Source organism: Artibeus jamaicensis, unplaced genomic scaffold, assembly GCF_021234435.1.
Source record: "Artibeus jamaicensis isolate MK-2021 breed Jamaican fruit bat unplaced genomic scaffold, CSHL_Jam_final contig_518, whole genome shotgun sequence".
In the NCBI taxonomy this organism is placed as follows: Eukaryota; Metazoa; Chordata; class Mammalia; order Chiroptera; family Phyllostomidae; genus Artibeus; species Artibeus jamaicensis.
Genome location: NW_026521870.1, coordinates 1,036,161 through 1,050,102, shown reverse-complemented (window position 1 = coordinate 1,050,102; position 13,942 = coordinate 1,036,161). Strand labels below are relative to the sequence as shown.

At 37.3% G+C, this 13,942-nt stretch overlaps 1 protein-coding gene across 1 annotated transcript in view; it reads right to left on the bottom strand.

Moving 5' to 3' along the window:
• Nucleotides 1-13,942, bottom strand: part of RELN (reelin) — a 573,805-nt gene that overhangs the window by 286,917 nt on the left and 272,946 nt on the right.

The window sequence follows — 13,942 nt, the reverse complement described above, 5'->3', positions numbered from 1 at the left end:
TGTTCTAAACTTGAAAATGACAAGCTCCATTTATAGCTCATTCTGTCTTAATACTTCTCACTGAGGAAGGTAAGAAAACTCTTCTTATTTCACTAGGGAGTTTTCAAATTTGATCTCTCCTTTGTTAACAGGCACAATGACAAATATTATTTGGATTAAAATAAATCTTCTGATGTGCTGCTACTGCACACAATATTCTGACCTACTACTATGGTGAATTCTACTACATGCTGCTTGAAGAAACATTTTCTCACTTGTTTCAAATGTGTCTGACATTTAATTCCACGGAGTGCATTCTTGTTTCTGTCATCTAAAACAGATTAAAGAAGGAAATAATATGCCTCCAGATTCACACCTTATTTTACCAGTGGGCCACATCCTGGATAACTTTTCTATTGTAAATAAAGCTTTACCCCAGAGCAATTACACCATGGGAAGAAAAGGAAGCAAGAAAGGAAGGTTAGAGGAGAGTTTTGTAATAAGAGAATACAATTATTAACAAAAGAGCAGAAAGGATGAGATATGGTGGAACAAAAGCAAGGAAGTGAGAGAAGTAAAGAAAGATGCAAATACAATCAGAATGTCAGACCATCAAACCCAATACTTCAAATTATAATTCCACAACTTCAAAATGTGCAAATATATTACAGGTTCTAGAAAAGATATGTCATCAGAGAAAATATTTTATCTTTCCTGATTTTCCTCATTATTCACAATCTCCCTTGGTTATCTGTTCTTGAAAAGAATGTAAGGTTTATGCTCCATGTTCCATCTGGAAAGCTTACTGTCATATGTCTTCTAAGTGATCATCAGTACAAAAAAATCCCTTAGAGACCCCTCAGCAGTGGCATGGAGACTGTGGTGTCCATGGCCAGTGTGTCCCTTCAACCAGCACTGTCTTCCAGGCTTACTGCCTACGTGCCTGCTGGACACTGAGCAAAGTTCATGCACTTTTATCCAGTTTCCTTCTCAGGGGTGTTATCCATTACTCTTACTTTCTCTGATTACTTGGAAACTGCACTTAATTGTGATTCTCATATTTGGCTAGTATATTGAGTCCCCTCTGTTTTTCTTATTTATGAGTGCTTCAAGGCACTAAAGAAAGACGAAGTAGTTTTACTGCTTGTTTGTCTTCTTTTCTTCTTTTCTCTTATGGGCTGTGCTATCAGTCGCTAAGTAAAATTCCAGCTAGAATAATTCAACCCCCATCCTAAAATCTCAGTCTCTTCATATCCTTTATTAAGATAATTATTTTTGTCAAAGAAAATGAACTTTAATGAGCCAAATCACCACTCTTTTTGCTCCATTTTAGAATGATTGCTCCAATAAATTAGTATTTTCAAGAAACTACAAAATGCAGCAGTCTGTGATCTCTATCTCCCCGATCCTGTAGTTTTGTCTTTTACATGCAATAACAGAAATGTTCCAGACTTTTCTTTTTTCCCCCAAGTCTTTTCTTGATTCAAGAAATCCTATTCAATTCCAGCCGTGGCTTTAGCTTCTTTAGCTGTAAATTGTGGGCTTTCTGAACGATAAGCTGACTGACAATTCACAGTGGTCTTCATATCCCATAGGATCTGAAACGACTTCACTTGGGTCTTTCTTCTTGATGTCTCATATCCCTGTTGGCATCACAACCTACTTATCTAAGATGCTTCTTCTGAAGATGATTCCTGTTCTTCCCTGATCTCTGCTGAATAGGACATCTCTGCTATTATTATTGTGCTGGAGGGGAAACATCTGTTGTCATCTAGTTGCCATTTATCATCATATTTTCTAATAGTCCCAAGTTTCCCACTAGAACATCAGAGCCCAGTGATGTTATAACTCTGGATACCGTCTGTGATCTTCAGAAAACAAGCATTGAAGGGCTAATCTGCTAAGCACAACAAAGATTTCTTCTTGATTTTATAATTGCTTGGAGGATAAAGGCACTTTTTAGAAAAACAAATTGTTTTTTAAGAAATTATTCACTTTTTAGTTCCTTTAACTCTCTCTCAACTTCATGTTATGAACCATATATGTCTCCTATTTCATATATTTTCTGTTAAATTTTTTAATGTATTGATTTTAGAGAGAAAGGGGAATGGAAAGTGAGAGAGTGAAAAAGAGAGGGAGGGAAAGAGAGAGAATGGTAATTTGTTGTTCCAATTATTTATGTATTCAGTGGTTGATTCCTGTATGAGCCCTAACTGAGGACTGAACTTGCAACGTTGATGTATTGGGAGAACACTCTAACCAACTGAACTATCCATCCAGAGATTATTGTTGAAAAATTTTATTGAGGAGAGGAGGAAAGATGGAGACGGAGTGGGACAGAGCAGATTCCATTTCCCCTACACATGGGAGAAAATCCTGGCCAATCTATGGAGGAACAGTGCAAACAGCCAACAGTTCCCCAGCATATAAGAAAATAAGAGACCAGAAATTGTAATGGACACTGAAAAACCAGATGGTAAGGAAGCAGCTGCAGGTCAGTAGGGTCTCAGGGACCTAAACAAAGACAGGAGGAGCAGTGGCCTCAGCTGGTGACCAGCGCCTGGTGCACAATGTGTCTGTCATGGACTCTCTGGGAGGCCCGAGGTGCCCAGCAGGTTTATGGTAGACTCTTTGGGAGCCTCGGGCCTGCCGTGGGGTCATTGGGAGAGAGCCGGGTCATCAGCTCCCCCCTTGCGGGCTAAGCAAGGTTGGGCAACACCAGGGAGAGACCTCTCTGCTTGAGTTTACAGAGAGGGTGATAAGGACAAAGGGCCATGATCAACCTCAGACTATGTGGTGGCCAGACGAAGAGAATTAAAATACTCATTGTCAGACTCTGACTCTGATAGTCACAGAGCCTGCCTGACTGGGGGATTAGGCTGTGCTGAGACGCAGGCTTTCTTGAGAAATTTTTTGGAAAGTAAACTGAAGGATTTTCCTGTGGCAGCTGCTTGGCCTGCTTCCCACCTAGCCTGGCAGAAATTCGGAGGATGGGTGGAAGCCCTTAAGTTCCCCCACAGAATTGGGAAGGACTGTGCCAGATCCCGTGGGACCCAGGCAGCCTGGCTGGTGTGTGCATGCCCCCACACCCCAACCCACAGGGAGGACCACTGGGAAAAGTGCTCTGAAAAGGACCTAGATCTCTTTCGTGGGACACTGGGGAGAGGCGCCAGGTTAGTTCTTGGGAGAGCGCTTGCAGAAAGACCACACAAATCACCCCACAGCCTGCTGCAGCTAGAAAAACCAGTTTAGCCAGCTGGAAACCAACGAAGAGATTTTTTTTAAAGTAATCTTGTATCTTTTTAAATTTTATTATTGTTTTATCCTTCAATACTTTTTTCCTCTCCTTTTTTCTTTTCCGTTATATTTCTTCTTCCTTTCTTTCCAAACATCACCTTTTCGTTTCTTCTCCTGCCTTTTTTTTTTTAACCCACAAATGACACAAACAACTTGGAACTGTGAAAAGACCAGAGTTGGACCCAAAGAGGGGGCATACCAACAATAAAGACAGAGAGACAAATTTCACTTTGCTACAGCAGAGAAGCCACAAGTTGCTGCATATTTGTATTATTACTATGTTTCATTATTCTCACTTTTTTAATATTTTAATAGTATCTTTGTATTTCTGTATAGGCTTCTTTGCCTTGGCTGGTTATATTGTATCATTTCACAGGTTTCCCCTGTTCTCTCCTCCACAGTGTATTGCTAATCCTCTGTACTTTACGCCATTTGTTTTCATTTAGCCCAAAGTTCTATACCCCCTATTCATGTTATCCAGATCACATAGAGTCTGTCATATGATTGTTGCTCTAATATTATTGTAAATAATAGCTGTTCTATACAACTGTTAATAGTTCACAACACATCTGCTGGATCTTAGCCCACTTTAGTTTCTTGAATTCCATTACTGTAGCGATTAACTCTATTTGCTCACACACTACATGTATTTACCATCATTTACTCTCACCTTACCTCAGAATATTCCCCAAAACTCACTGCTTTCTAGATCCAACTTACAAGCCTTCCCTCCCCAATTAGAGACTTATCTTTTGTCTGTCCTTTCTTAAAAATGGCAAGTTGCGTTGAAGATCATGGTTAACACTATACATAGCCTAAAAATATTCTATCCCTTCTCTACCAGCTGTGACTGTAAGTACCATAAAATACTCTCCACCTGTCATACACCATTTTGCCTCCACCTCCAACTGATCACACACACAAAAAAAGGAGGAGTAGGTGGAAGCAGAAAACTCCAGGATACCCAAAAGAGACTGCACCACTGAATTTCACAGGTATTTTACCACAGAAGTTCACACCATAAACCCAGGGAGTCAGAACAGATCAATTTTAGAAGCTGAGGCTAATAAGAAGAGTCTCACAAACAATGGGAAGACAAAGAAACAATCCCTAAATGAAAGGAAAGGAGGAAGCCTCAGGAAGAATGTTAGATGAAATAGAGGCAAGCCAACTATCAGATATTGAATTCAAAGCACTGGTTATCAGGAATTTCAAGGAGCTCAAAATGAGCTACCAGAAACTACAGGGGAACTACAATGAACTCACTGCAAACTTTTTCCACATGAAAAACAAAATAGAAACTATCAGCAAGGGACAAGAGGAAATGAAAAATACAATTTCTAAACTGAAGAACACAGTAGAAGGAATCAAACATAGGATCAATGAAGCAGAAGATCAGATCAGTGAGTTGGAGGACAAAATAGAAAAAAACTCCCAGAAAAAGAAAGAAAAGGAAAAGAGTCTCAGAAAGAATGAAGAGGGATTGAGAGAAATGCAAGATAATAGGAAACGTAATAATATCCAAAAATAGGGATACCAGAAGGAGAAGAAGAAGAAAAAGTGATATAAAACCTATTTGAAAAAGTAATGAGGGAAAACTTCCCTAACTTGATGAGAGAAAAAGGTCGCACAAATTCTGGAATCACAGAGAGTCCCAATCAAGAGGAACTCAAAGAGGCCCACTTCAAAACACATCATCATTAATATAGCAAAATTCCAAGATAAAGAGAGAATCTTAAAGGCAGCAAGGGAGAAAAAGGAAGTAACATATAAAGGAGCCCCAATAAGGTTAGCTGCTGACTTCTCAGTGGAAATGCTCCAAGCAAGAAGAGAATGACAAGAAATATTCCAAGTAATGAGAACCAGAGGCCTGCAACCAAAGCTACTTTACCCAGCAAGGCTCTCAATCAAGATAGAAGGCCAAATAAAGAGCTTCTGAGAAAAAAGAAGTCTAAAAGAATATGCCTCGACCAAACCAGCTTAGCAAGAGATGCTAAAAGGACTGCTTTAAGGGAAGGAAGGATAAGAGGGAGACAGAGAGGAACACAGGAGCAAAATGGCAATGAATAAGTACCTATCAATAATAATCTTAAACATAAATGAATTAAATGCTCCAATCAAAAGACACAGAATAGCTGAATGGATAAGAAAGCATGACTCACACATATGCTGCCTACAAGAGACCCACCTCAAGGCAAAAAGACCTATACAAACTAAAAGTGAAGGGCTGGAAACTAATTTTCCAAGCAAATGGACAAGAAGAAAAAAAGTCAGGGTAGCAATACTCATATAAGACAAAATAGACTTCAAAAAAAGGGCCTTAAAGAGAGACCCAGAAGGTCACTTCATAATACTCGAGGGAAGAATCCACCAAGAAGACATTAACATCATAAATATATATGCACCCAACATAGGAGCACCCAAATATATAAAGAAAATCTTGGAGGACTTCAAGAAAGTTATTAACAGCAATGCAATTATAGTAGGGGATTTTAATACTCCACTGTCAAAAATGGACAGATCTTCCACACAAAATATCAACAAAGGTATTATGGCATTGAACAACACCCTAGAAGAACTGGACTTAACTGATATATATAGAGAGAGCCCTTTATCACAAAGAAGATAAATACACATTCTTTTCAAATGCACATGGAACATTTTCAAAGACAGACCATATGACAGGACACAAAATGAGCCTCAACAAATTCAAGAAAATTGAAATCATACCAAGCATTCTAACCACAAGGTACTGAAACTGGAAAACAAGACCAAAGGAAAAAATCAAAAACGTCCAAAATCATGGAGATTGAATAGCATGCTATTAAACAACAAACGGGTCAAGAATTAAATTAGGGAAGAAATCAAAAAGTTTCTGGAAACAAATGAAAATGAACTCACGACAACCCAAAACTTATGGGACACAGCTAAGGCAGTCCTGAGAGGGAAGTTCATAGCAATACAGGCCTATCTAAAAAAGACAGAAACATTTCAAACAAATAACCTAACCCTACACCTACAAGAACTTGAAGAACAACAAAGATAGCCCAGAGCAAGTAGGAGGAAGGAAATAACCAAGATGAGAGCAGAAGTAAATGACATACAGACTAAAAGCACAATTCTAAGGATCAGTGAATCCAGGAGCTGGTTTTCTGAAAAGAGAAACAAAACTGACAAGACTTTAAGCAGGCTCATCAAGAAAAGAAGAGAGAGAACCCAAATAAACGCAATCAGAAATGAAAGAGGAGAGGCTACAACCAATACCACAGAAATACAAAGGATTGTAAGAAAGTACTATGAAGAATTGTATGCCAAGAAATTTGAAAACCTAGGTAAAATGGACAATATTCTGGAAAAGTATAATCTTCCAAAACTCAATGAAGAAGAAGCAGAAAGCCTGAACAGACCAATAACAGCAAATGAAATTGAAGCAGTAATCAAAAAACTCCCATCACACAAAAGCCCTGGACCAGATGGTTTCACAGGAGAATTCTACAAAGCATTAAAGGAAGCTCTAACCTGTATCCTTCACAGACTATTGCAAAAAGTCCAAAAGGATGGAAGACTTCCAAACACTTTTTATGAAGCCAGCACCATCCTAATCCCAAAACCAGATAAAGACACAACAAGGAAAGAAAACTTCAGGCCATCTTTGATGAACATAGATGCTAAAATCCTCAACAAAATATTGGCAAATCACATCCAACAATACATTTAAAAGATCATACACCATGACCAAGTGGGATTCACCCCAGGGATGCAAGGATGGTTTAATATTTGGAAATCAGTAAATATAATACATCACATAAACAAAAGCAAAGACAAAAATCACATGATCATACCAACATGTGCAGGAAAAGCTTTTGATAAGGTACAACACCCATTTATGGTAAAAACACTCAGCAAAGTGGGAAGACAGGGAGCATTACTTAATATAATAAAGGCCATATATGAGAAACCTACAGCCAACATCATACTCAATGAGCAAAAACTAAAATCTTTTCCCCTAAGATCAGGAACAAGAGAAGGTTGTCCACTTTCACCACTTCTATTCAATATAGTATTGGAAGTTTTAGCCACAGCGATCAGACAAGAACACGAAATAAAAGGCATCCAAATTGGAAAGGAGAAAACAACACTGTCATTGTTTACAAATGACATGATAGTGTACCTGGAAAATCCTATAGACTCTACTCAAAAACTGCTCAACCTAATAGATGAATTTGATAAAACAGCAGGATACAAAGTCAATGCCCAGAAATCAAAGGCATTTTTGTATACTAACAATGAATCAGCAGAAGCAGAAATCAAGGAAAAAATCCCGTTCGATATAGCAAAAAGAAAAATAAAATATCTGGGAATAAACCTAACCAAAGAGGTAAAAGACCTGTATGCAGAAAACTACACAACATTGAAGAAAGAAATCAAGGAAGACACAAATGGAAGCATATACCGTGTTCATGGATTGGAAGAATTAACATCATCAAAATGTCCATACTACCCAAAGCAATTTACTGATTCAATGCAATACCTATTAAAGTACCAATGACATATTTCACAGACATAGAACAAACACTTCAAAATTTATATGGAACCATAAATGACCCCAAATAGCAGCTGCAATTTTGGGAAAGAAGAACAAAGTAGGAGGGATCACAATACCTGATATCAAACTGTATTACAAAGCCACTGTAATCAAAACAGCCTGGTACTGGCATAAAAACAGGCACATAGATCAGTGAAACAGAAGAGAGAGCCAAGAAATAAACCCAAGTCCCTATGGGCAATTAATATTTGACAAATTGGGCAGTAGCATAAAATGGGGTAAAAATAGCCTTTTTAACACATGGTGTTGAGAGAACTGGACAGCTATGTGCAAAAAAAATGAAACTTGAGCTCCAACATACACCATACACCAAAATAAATTCAAGGTGGACAAAAGACTTAAATATAAGCCATGACACCATTAAAATCCAAGAGGAGAACATTGGCAGGGAAATCTCAGATATTTCATGCAGCAACATTTTTACTGATATGTCCCCTAGAGCAAGAAACATAAAAGAAAGAATAAACAAATGGGACCTCATCAAAAGAAAAAGCTTCTGCATGGCTAAAGGAAACAGTACTAAGATACAAAGAGAACCAACTGTATGGAACAACATACTTGCCAATGATACCTCAGACAAAGGTTTAATCTCCAAAATATACAAAGAACTCACACAACTCCACTCTAAGAAGACAAGCAACCCAATTAAAAAACAAGTAAAGGACTTGAACAGACACTTCTTCAAGGAGGACATACAGAGGATCCAGAGACATGAAAAGATGCTCAATATCACTAGCTATCAGAAAGATGCAAATTAAAACCACAATCAGATACTATTTTACACTGGTCAGAATGCCCATCATAAAGCAACAAACAAGTGTTGGAGAGGTTGTGGGGATAACGGGACCCTAGTACACTGTTGGTGGGATTACAGACTGGTACAACCACTATGGAAAACAGTATGGAATTTTCTAAGAAAACTAAAAATGAATATGCCTTTTGACACAGCAATTTCACTGTTAGGAGTATATCTTAAGAACCCTGAAACACCAATCCAAAAGAACCCATGCACCCCAATGTTCATAGCAGCACGATTTACAATAGCCAAGAGCTGGAAGCAACGTAGGTGCCCATCAGTAAATGAATGGATCAGAAAATTATGGTACATTTACACAATGGAATTCTATGCAGCGGAAAGAAAGAAAGAGCTACTACCCTTTGCAACAGCATGGATGAAACTGGAAAGCATTATGCTGAGTGAAATTAGCCAGGCAGTGAAAGACAAATACCACATGATCTCACCTGTAACAGAAACCTAAACAACAAAAACAAACAAGCAAGCAAAATATAACTTACCAATGGCACTGAAGTAGAGAACAGGCTGACAGTGACCAGAGCAGAGAGGGGAAGGAATTTCAGGGTAAAAGGGGGAGGGTTTACAGGAACTAATATAAAGGACACAGAGACAAGAACTAAGGGGGGTGGAAATGGGAGGGAGGTGGTGAGCACTAGGGGGGTGGGCTGGGATGGTAGTAAAAGACAGAAATCTATACTTAAATAATAATTAAATAAAAATTGCTTAAAATTTTTATTGAGTAAATTTGCACATAGTAAAATACACAGATCTTAACTTTTGACAAATGCATGCATCTAGGTAACCTATGCCCTCTGAAGATATATAGTATGTTCAGTACCCCCCAAAAGTTCTTCATACCACTTTCTAGTGAATCCCCCATCCCTGAGATAACCACTGATCTAATTTCTATCACTTTTGAAACCACACAGTAAAAACTACTCTGGGCATGGCTTCTGTCATTCCACACAATAATTTTGAGATTCAGCCATGTTGCTTCAATTGTCAGTAATTCATTCTTCTTTATTGCTGAGTAGAATTCCTTTGTATAGGTGTATTACTGTTTATCCATTTTCTTGTTGATGGATGCCTGAGATATTGCCAGTTTTTGATTACCAGGTATATTTATTTTTAGTAAAAAATTATTTATCTCCATTCATATGAAATATTGTCAGTATTTATATCACAGTAATATAGTTTAATTCATAAAAAGAAACTATGAAAGTATGGCTAGTGTACAAGTAGTAGATACTTAAGTGAAATGTTAATGAGGTAAAGCATACTTGTAAGTCTTTATATTCCATCTAAATTTAGTTACATGAAGTTTTTTTCCCACTTTTTTTTTGTTAGAGTGTTGTCTACATATGAATAAGACTCCATTGATTCTCTACATCATCAATCGTACAATCATACTGAACACACTTGATAATGGGTATTTTTCAGCAGTACTGATAAATTGGTATTTTCTATCCAAATTCTCTCTAACCCTCTTGTTTTCAGTGGTACATTTGAAATGAGGAAGTTACTCTCATTGTGGTCCACAGGTATAACTGTGTGTGGTTCATCATCAGGGCAAAGTTAGAGTGAAGAAGCCTCACTCTCACCCAGCCTGAGTCACCACTGTATTTCGCTGAACGGTTTTTGTTGTTCTTTTTACTTGTAACTTCTCACCTCTCATTCAAACATAGAATCATAACCCCCTGGGAGAATAGGGAGATAAAGGGCCACTTCCTTAGCAGCACCCAAAGAAACTTGGGTGGGAGACAAAAAGCAGAACTCTATGCTCTACATTTCAGGAGACAGAAGGACCACAGCTCCATGACAGCACACCAGAACGCAGCATCACACAAATGCCCAAGGCCCGGGTCCAGGAGCAGCATAACAGCTTCTATGCCCTTAAACAGGACTCAAAACAGAGCCACTGCCCTGAAGGAGTGATTAGCAGAGGGATGAAGACTATCTGTGTGGACCAGTCACCAAAGACTAGATGAGCTAGGGAGGACTCAGTGAGTGGCTGCGGGAACAGATGGTGGCAGGACCGGAGGAACATCCTCCCCAGCCTCCTGCTTTTGCAACAAGTCATCTGAAACTTAGATACACCAGAGAAATTGGAGAGGGCAAGCCAAAGTTGACTGAAATTAACTTTCTACTCCTGGTAGAAAGAGGACAATAAAAAGAAATTAATTTAGTTTATGAAAGAATAAAGAACATTTTATTTCTCTGATACCCAAGTTTTTTAACAGAATTCCTAACTGTTAGACTTGTGTAAGCACAGTTTTAGAAGGGCTGGCCGAAACGGTTAACAGTGTTGCCTCGGAAGGAAGGGTATATAGGCCTAGTATGGGAGTAAGGCTTACTTTTATTATTATTATCTTTGACTTTTCACTATGTACATTTACTAATTTTTGAATCAAATCTAATATTTAAACTAAGTAGATAGACAGTACAGTCAATACTGAGTTGATGTAAAAAGTTTCTTGGTTCTATTACAACTGCTGTCACATACTTGGCTGTTATGCTCATTCATAATAATAGTTAACATCATTTTGTGTTCCTTGTTTTTACTCATAGTCATTTGTACATGATATCAGAAAATTGGATATTAAGAATTACATGAAATGGAGTGAAAGTCAATTTCACTGCATAAAGTGAATGGGAGCAAATGTTATAAGTGATTAACTTTAAACTGATCTACCTCTCCATCATTGTATAAACATAACTTTAGTGCCTTAATTTCTCCTTTTGCTTGTCCTTAAAAATTAAATAAGGTATATGATGCTTTTTGAACCCTATAGAAGAAACGTGGTTATAAAAACAGCACATTTTTCTCTTGAGGAAAATTATTTGGTGATGCGTTTGGTCATGGGAATTTGGCCCAAAGCAGCACACCAAGGGCTTTGTTTCTACCTGGTGTGTGGCAGCAGCACGGTTGTGGTGCTGGCAGCAAGGATCCTCCTTCCACATGGCCACAGACTCACCCAGTGGTTTCTAACTCAGTGCGGGTAACAGGAATCAAAGTCAGTATCATAAGGGACAAAATTCATGTGCCAATATGTGTACCAAGAAAACAGAGATTTCAAGAAAGTGAAAACTGTATATGAAGTTAAAAAAACATAGTTGGCTTTGTTACTTATTGAAAATACTTCCTGAGATATCTGATTTTACTGGGTTCTGGTTTCTGACTTTAGGAAGTTTATGTCTATTTTTATGGGGTTTAAGGCACCCAATATCCTGTTTTCCCCCTTCTCTATGATACTGCCATAATATATTTTCATTATATCCCAAATGTTATATAATACAGATATGTTTTATCTGCTGTCTGTTTTTCATCTAAATGCAATGATGGAACATTTGGAGACTCATTTAAATAAGCTGGCTGAAGATTATTTTAATAATATTTTTTGTTCATACCTGGGCTTACAGGAGATAAGAAGACCAATGTGCAAATACACCAGAAGAGAAAGAAAGGAAAGAGGAAGGGGGAAACAGGAAAGAGAAAGGGAGAGAAAGAATAAGAGAAAGGGGGATAGGGAGGGAAAGAAACATCGGAAAGGAGAGAGAGTGAGAGAATGGGGGAGGGAACTAACTTGTATTGAGCACCTATGGTGCCAGATCTTTTCAGACTTACCAAGGTTTAAAACATGTGTAAGGATAGTATTAGTCTCACTTTTACTGACAAGACAATGGGGCTCAGACAGGTGAGGCAAACTTTTTGCTTTTCTCAAGGTACCCAGCTGGCAAGGGCCTAGTCCAAGAGTCAAAACAGACTGGCTAGACCTCAGAATCCCTGTCACCTTTTGTTCAGCAAAGTCATCTCTCAGACGATGGGAGTTTCATGGCTTTCTAAAAAAATATATTAAAGAGGCTAGATGAAAGAGCTGGTTGGTAATAAGGGATAAAATTAATTTACTCTGAAGCATATTTGATAGAAGACAGAAATACATGGGGCTTAAATTTTTTTTTTAAGCAGTAAAAACCATACCTTAAGTAAAAGAGACATAAAATCCATAACTTTGGTCAAGAAAGCATAGATAAGTCATGAAAATGGGTGAAGCAAAATCAATCACATTTTATTGATTTTAAAAACAACAAAATTTGAACCACATAAAAGTCACATTTTGTATATGTCAAGAAAACTCACCAAAGAAAATGAATTAGCTTGACAGAAATGAACTTGCCTTGAAAGAAACAAATCATCCAATACCATCTACATTAATGAATATAAAAATGCCAAATGTCAGAAGTAGAGAATTTTTCCAGAGTAAAAGCAATGCTAAGAAAGGTGTTTTGTTTTGTCTTGTTTTGTTTTGCCTTTTTGTAATAAAGAGTTTCAATTTATTTAAAGAAATGTATATTTATATTCATAGGAAAGTAAAGTTTTGTTGATAAGGTACTTCTTTAAATGGCCTATAAATTATGAGACTTTATGACTGTGTCTAGTCTGATTCTGTTTGTGTATTTACATGCTAATATCTAGATCTACACTTCTCTCTAGAAAAGACATGAAAGGTTCCCATCTAGTATTTAAGCACCAATACTCTCTATATGACAATGGCCATTTTTTCCAAGAAACTCCCACAAGGGTCATCGCTCCTTTTTTTGGAACTACCGTATGTTTATATCTCTCTAATCCAGGATTTCTATCCTGGAATATAAACTTTTAAAAAGTGTTTTTAGTTTTCTTCTACTAAACTACAAACTACTTGAGACAAGAAACCATATCTGCTTTTAATTTACTATATAAATAAAATAATTATTGTTTGATATTTGTTGAACAGTAAAAATAAACAAAACCAGAAATGGATATCAAATGCTGACATTTGAGAATAAAATAGTTATTCTCTTTCTAGTCTTGACTATTGGGTGATTTTGGTTGCAACTTGAAAGTTTACATTAGAGCTTCTATTTTATCTTGAACTCTCAATTGTGTATAGAAAACCATTTAGTATCATAGAAAATCCAGATTCAGATATTCTCTCAAATTGTGCAGACTGATTGTAGCTCTGGATCAACAGGCCTATTTCTCCAAAGTCGGCAAAAATACAATCACCAACAAATTCATACATCCATTTATGTATTCAGGTTGTTAACAAATGAGTTTTGGTACATCATTTCTTTGCCCTCAAAATCTCATGAAATTGCACATAAATAGTCTTTGAAGAAGTGATTGGAGTATAATAATGAGGTGACCTAATGACTTAGAAGTTATTTGGAAGTATGATTCAAATCATTTGTCATTTCAGATAAATCATTTCCCTTTTTCACTT